Below are 7,119 nucleotides of genomic sequence, written 5' to 3'. Positions count from 1 at the left end.
TTCCTGTTCCCTTGCTTTTATTCTCAAATAAGTTTGGAGGTCAGTCTATTCTCTTACCAGAGAACTGAAGAATATAACTAGACTTACCTAGAACTCTTTTCTTTAGCCATGGTATACAGTGGATTCACCCTGTAGTCACATACAACGTACACATATTCAACTATATATGTTCAAATAGGCAAATAAAATGAGCAGACAGAGAGAAACAAGTTAACAATGTATGTGGCCCCATGCTGGACCCCAGGATGAGAGTCAGGTAGAGATGTGCTCCTCGTGGTCCATCCACAGCCACATGCTGTCACATCATCACCACTGCAAACAATAGGTGACTCTAGTCTTCAAGGACCCAATTTTTCACTTTACCTAAGTAGGAGCTGGCTACATCACCTGAGACTCCAAGAAGCAGCAGTGAATGATCTGGAAAAAGAAAAAAAAAAACAAAACAGACAAATAGCTGAGCTAACTGACTCTTTCAGTCTCCAGAAACAGCAGGCCAGCCCTCCTGAAGGATGTCCAAGGGAAATTTCAGCCACACCCTATTTCTCCCTAGGTGTTCACTTTAGAACCAAGCTCCCTCAGCAGTTGTGCCTTCTGCCTCTGCACAGAAAGGGAAGGCAGGAAAACCAGCTCTGGCCCTCTCTCTAACACCAAACTGGAATGGCTGCCTCCACACTGCCTGCCAAAGGAGAGGCTGGACTAAGCTGACCACTAGGGAACTCGATGATTCAGAAGCCCTTACTTGGTATTAGGGTCTGGTCTCTGAAGTCTGTGGGAACTGGGTTAAGCCAAGTTGAACTCTACAGGGGACTGTCCAGACTCTCAGGAGATTCCATGTGAGACATGGGGGGTGGGGAGACTGTGGGTGCCCAGGAATTACACGTTTGTTTGGCGCCTAGGGCAATCCTCCTCCTGGGTCTTGGAGAGAATAAAAGGAGAGAGCTTCTTGGCCTGGGGACCCAACTGCAGTTGAACTGGCTCTTAGACTTAAGGAAACAAAGACAAATTGCAGCCCCTCTCCATCCAAATCAGCAGCCCCCCTCAAACACAGCTCCTGGGCAGTTGACCATTCATAATCTCAGTGGCAGAAGGCAAGCGTGGCAAGGGCCAAGAGAAGGAAGGAGATCCTTTCCAGCCAACTGCTATCTGAGCTGAAGTTTATGTTATTAAAAAGAAAAAAAAAGGGAAGGGAAAAAAATAGTCAATTGGTTCTAGGGAGGCTGAGACTACCCACTGTGGGGCCTCCGGGTGAAAGATGAGGACTTCTCTCTTGAGCCAGTGGTTTTGTCTTTATCGTGCCAAACAGTCATCCACATTGGCTTTGTTTGCTGTAAACGAATTGACCCATTTTATCTGGACAAATAGACCAATTGTTCGAGTTCCAGGCAACATAACCTTCACATCCTTCTGCAAGTTAACTAAGTTTCTCAAATAACAGCATCGCACGCCTGCTCGGGCTGATGAAACGTGCGACTTAATCATCTAGGGCCATGAGCCAGTGTGATTGCTGGAGGAGAGAGTCGATGCACGACGTTCTGTGTGTAATGAGGGTCTGAGGCTCTGTGGAACTCAGTGGAAAGCAATTCCCTTTGGAGCTGGACCCTATGACATTAGTTAGATCTTCTCCCCTGTGGAATAATTTTACTTGTAATTACTGAAAGGATCTCAAAACAAACACCTAGAAAAGGCCCCAGACCTAGCCATTCTGCTTCTTACACTGTACTTTGCGACATAACATGCCTTGACTTCTGTGGTCTGCTCACTGGAGAGGGTCCCTCTGCCCCTAATTGGAGGGTCCCCTGTAGCCCAGCCTGCTTATCTGGGCCTGAAGGACCCAAGCCCTACCCTGCCTCCAAAGGCTAAGACAGGTACCTATTTGCTACTAGTATACTTATTCTCTAAACAGTTTTGGGAAGGTTGTGCATGTGCATACACATATATGTTTAATATTACTATTGTATATATTGGATATATATGTGTATCTTGTGCCCACTTAGCTTTCATACAGCCCAAGAACCTTCCCTTCCTGTCCTCTTGCTTTTATTCTCAAATAAGTGTGGAGATAAGTCCATTCTCTTACCAGGTTATAACTTTCTTGGCCATAACTATCTCATGTATCCCTAAATCAAGAGACTACCAGTGGATCTAAAAGGAGGGATAGTGAAGATCCATTTTCCAATCCAACTCTTGGCTTCCTATCCCAAAGCCCAATGCAGGATTGGCTCACAGTTGCACTCAGTAAATATTTAATAACTTAAATCAAGAAGCGGGTTTAAAAGCTGCCTGGGGTTTACCCCACTCAAAGCCAACTTCAGAGCTTTGGCTCTGCATCCTGAATTAGGCTAGAGGGGACCTGAGCCATCATGTCATAAGCACACATACAGTTGTTGGCTCCACAGGACACTTTAGGATCCCACAGCCCCATCCCAGGGCAGCTCCTGAGCCAAAGTTCCAAGTTCAAGTAGTTCACGTGGGAAATGATCCCAGAAAGCACCAGTAGGAGACTGGGAAAGTAAAATCTTTCTTTTTTACTTTCTAAGCACAGTAGCTCGTATATGTAATTCTAGCATTCTGAGGGGCCAAGGTGGGAAGATCACTTGAGGACAGGAGTTCAAGGCCAGCCTAAGCAAGAATGAGACTTCATCTTTACAAAAAATAGAAATATTAGCCAGGCGTGGTAGCAGATGCCTATAATCCCAGCTACTGGGGAGATTGAGGCAGGAAGATTGCTTCAGCCCAGCAGTTTGAGGTTGCAGCAAGCTGTGATGATGCCACTGCACTCTAACCCTGGTGACAGAACAACCTTCTGTCCTCCTTCCCAAGAAAGCAGCCAAAACAAGATGTGTTAATTAGCAAGTGAGTCCTATTCCCAATAGGGACTGCTGGGAGAAAATGCAGCACGTGCCTCAGAGTTGCTCCCCCCAAGGGGCATTCTCTACCACCCTTCATCTGTTAATGAAAGCCTTCTCCTGCAGACAGCAGTCCCAGCACTCACTCCCGGGCTGCCCTAACCATTGGCCAAGCAGGCCCGCAGCCCTAGAGAGCTGTGTGGTGGAGTCCCAGATGCATTCGATAAGAAGCTGGGGAGTAAAGGCAAGGTGAGTCCCAGCAGGTGGGAGCCGGGCACTGACAGCAGCAGATGTAGTAGAAGGGCCAGTGCCTGCAGTGGTTGGCGCCTGGCGTGTAGCCAGTGTCAAAAACAAAGTTGCATAAACGAATGCATTTATTCCATTGGTTTTCTAAAACTTCTTTATTTTTTAAAAGAGGACACTTTCTTCAAAGGCAATCTTATGAACAAAGTTCAAAATGTAAAAGTGATTAAAAAGGAGTGGCCTGATTTAAGGATGGAAGTCCCCTCCGCTCCCCCTATTGTACATACACACTTCTGAGGCACATGCGGGGGGCCTCCGAGCACATATGGAAAGCCCTCATCTTACAAACACGACAACTGAGTGCCATGTCTCTGCTGACACCGTGAGTTAATGCTGAAGCCAAGGGCAGCCCAGGGGAGTTGGTCAATGAGAATGGGCACCACCCCTGGTGGAGGCTTTGACTCAAACTGAGCCCAAGCCTCTCCTAGAAGCACCTAGGAAGGTGTGGGTGAGGACTGGAATGTTCTTTCCACAAGACGGGGGGAGAGGAGAAGCCATGCTACACAGTCGTGACTCCTCAACTGTCTTCAAGAGCACAAACAATTACGTCCATTGTCACCCCCATCCCAGCATCCCATTGCTCTTGCTCCAGGACCGGACATCAGCAGCCAAGGGAAATGTCATCAGCACCATCCATTGTCACTCTCGTAGAAGCCGCTTGTCACAGCAGCCCGAGGGGCTGTCATCTTGGACAACACACTCCACACACCCATATCGACCTGGAATAAACATTCTTGAGGAGGTGACTGGGTACAACATCTTGTGAAGATATTAAAAACTTGTGTTCATGTCAGTATATCAAGTCTGAGATCACCGAACTGAAATGAGCTCTCATGAACGGAGAGACAGAGAGATGTGGAGGAAAAGAGTTCAGCACTGACTTCCAGCAGCTTTGGGATTTCCCATAGTAGTGCTTGTGTCACACACATGGCGTCCACCCTTCTGAGATTTGCCACCAGCACTGAATAGCCCCAAGCCAGCTGCCTTCCTTCTGGTCTTGACATTAGTCCAAACACTAGGAAGGCAGCCAACTCTTTTTACAGATCCAGGGGGAAATACACCTCTCCTTTGGTCTCTTTGCAGTAGCTGGGCATTCCCTCTGCAGACAAGCGAGAGAAAAGAAATAATCAGGAATGGTTTGATCTGAACCTCAGTGGAAATTACTTCTCTATCTCCTCCTATTCTCCAAACAGGAGACTCATAGATCATTGCAATGGGAACATCTTGTCCCCCACATTTTACAGGTAAAAATTGAAGCAAAAAAAGAGGAAAGTGACCTGACTAAGGTCACACTTATTTAATGAAAGGTCTGTGACTAAAATGCCAATTTTTTCTAATTCCTGGTCCAGTGCATATTTTTCTATATTAATTTTATTTTTTTTCAGTTTTTTTTTTTTTTTTTTGGCCAGGGCTTGGTTTGAACCTGCCACCTCTGGCATATGGGGCCAGTGCCCTACTCCTTGAGCCACAGGCACTGCCTAATTCCTGGTCTAGTGCATATTTTTCTATATATTAATTTTAAATAAAATCAACCTTTTTTACTTTAGCTCTGCTTCTCCCCCTTCCTTTCTTTTGTTGTTTATTTTCTTTCCTTTATTTTTTAGCTCTGAACCCGGCACAAAGACTCTCGTTAAATATTTGTTAAATGAAGCATTGTGTGAATATATGGGTAAATCTTTCTTCTGCGGGAAAATTAGAACTTTGTTTTAAAAGTTCATTTTTCAGCCCTCAGAGATCTTCTAAACAATACCCACATAAGCATGTTGGATAAACTTTATTTTTTTGAGAGAGAGAGAGTCTCACTGTGTTGCCCAGGCTAAAGAGAGAGAGAGAGTCTCACTCTGTTGCCTCACTCAAAACAACCTCAAACTCCAGAATTCAAGTAATCCTCCTGTCTCAGCCTCTGAAGTAGATGGGATGCAAGCCCTGCCACAATGCCTGGCTAAACTTTTTCTATTTTTAGTAGATACAGGGTCTCACTTTTCTCAGGCTGAAATAGGCTGCGTTCTTGATAGAACGTTGAGGTTGTTAGGTGCAGTTCAAAGTTAAGAACAAGAAAGGGTGATGACAAGTGAGTGGTACGTGGTAGCAATTGAGAAGAGCATTGTAGAAACACCTCCTTGGAGAGTTCTTGGATCCCTCCATGGCCCAAGGCAGGGAGAAGCCCATCCAGAGCTTTCAGGTATCAGGCTGAAATTAATTCCTGTTCCAAAATTCTACAATTTAGCACATCATTTGACCTAAAACCAGGATATCCCTGTTGCTGGCTATGATCATGTCTATACCCTTCAAACATTTAGCCTGATAAGGGTATTTGTAAAAACTGATTATTTGGGTCCAAAACAGTCACAGTGATTTCCACTTTAGGGAGAAATCTCTGGACACAAGGATGTCTCTGGGGCAGCCTGAGCTATCTTCCTTTGGCTTTACCTACTTGTCCTCGGCCTGTGAGCATGGTGAAGCAGGCAATAGATTTTGTTTATTTAGATTTTGCTATTTACAGACCATCTTTTTTCTGTCTGATAAAACAGGCTAGTAACCAAACAGGCTGACTGTTTTCCCAAACAACATACACACTATCAATGAAGAAAAGAAAAAAGGCTGTCAAAGTTTTTGTAAGTTTCCTTCCTTCCGCTTTCCTGACTCTTTCACCCAACATTTTAGACTCATCCTGATGCTGCCAGCCACTAAGGGCACTGAGGACATTGGGCTGAACCCTTTATGCCACCTCGTTTCATTCTCACGACAGCCCACAGTATGGTGATTATTATCCTCATTTTACAGATTGAACACTGAGTTTCAGAGAGGTTGTGACCCGCCCAAGGGCACATAGCTAATAGTAAGTGATAGCCATTTCACTTTGTTTTCAAAAATCAAGTCTTAAAAAAATATATAGCGTTATCATTCCTTTTTTTACCTTGACTATGTCCCAGGCACCGTGCTAAGTGCCTTATATACATTATCTTAGACCTTCACAGCAAATCTATAAAGTAGGTTTTATTCTACAGTTAAGACACCTAAGGGACTTGCCCAGAATTATACAGCTGGTAAGATGCAGCCAAGAAGCAAATTGGGGATTTCTGACTTCTGAGTCCATGTTCTTAACCAGGAAGGTGCCTGGTGCTCTCCGCTTCCTAGGCTGAAGCAGACTTATGCATATGTGGAGGCATACTCCACCCACTATTCTGTAATTTGTTTGTTTTGTTTGTTTTTCCTCAGCGAGTTAATGGGTTTTCAACCATTACCTTTAAACTTGAGAGAACATGGCCCAATCCTGCTCTCTTAAGCCAACGATAGGCCCCTCCTCCATCTTCTGTCCCTTCTACTCAATCACAGCCCTCACCTGACCGCTGATCTCCACCATCTTGTCCTCTGCGATTCCTTAACCCCTCACTTTGGGCTCACCTTGAGTTTGTCATTTCACACCCACCCTTTAAACCTGGTGCTTCATACAGACCTGCTACCCAGGCTTTGTACTTCAAATAAGCCCTCATCTCAATGATCTGGCCACTCCTGACCAAGACTCTGGAGTGATGTCTCACCCCATCTGGCTGCTACCCAGGATTCCAACCTGCACCCCAGCCCTGGCCTTGCAATAGGTGCCACCCTCCCTCACTTTCCCCAGCTTGGCTCTGGCTTAATAAGTCAACAGCAGAAATTCTGTCAGATATGCTCTAAAGTCTTTGTAGTTGAAAAATAATATCCAAAGTTATCACTTCCACTTAAATAGGGAGATGAAAGTTTATTGATAAATATGTACAAACTGAAAAAAAAAATATGCACAGACTGTACGACTATGAGGATGAATTATGTCCATCACTCTGCTTAAGGAAATCTAGCTGTGTGGCTTTGGGCAAGTTGAATCACCTCTCTGGTCACTAGCTTCTTGATCTGTCAAATAACACATAGACCTAGCTCATCTCAGGCATCTGCAAACTCTGAATATCTATTATTTTATGATTAAAGAAAT

Source organism: Otolemur garnettii, unplaced genomic scaffold, assembly GCF_000181295.1.
Source record: "Otolemur garnettii isolate 467f Iridium unplaced genomic scaffold, OtoGar3 scaffold00003, whole genome shotgun sequence".
Taxonomy (NCBI): Eukaryota; Metazoa; Chordata; class Mammalia; order Primates; family Galagidae; genus Otolemur; species Otolemur garnettii.
This window is presented reverse-complemented; position numbering follows the sequence as displayed.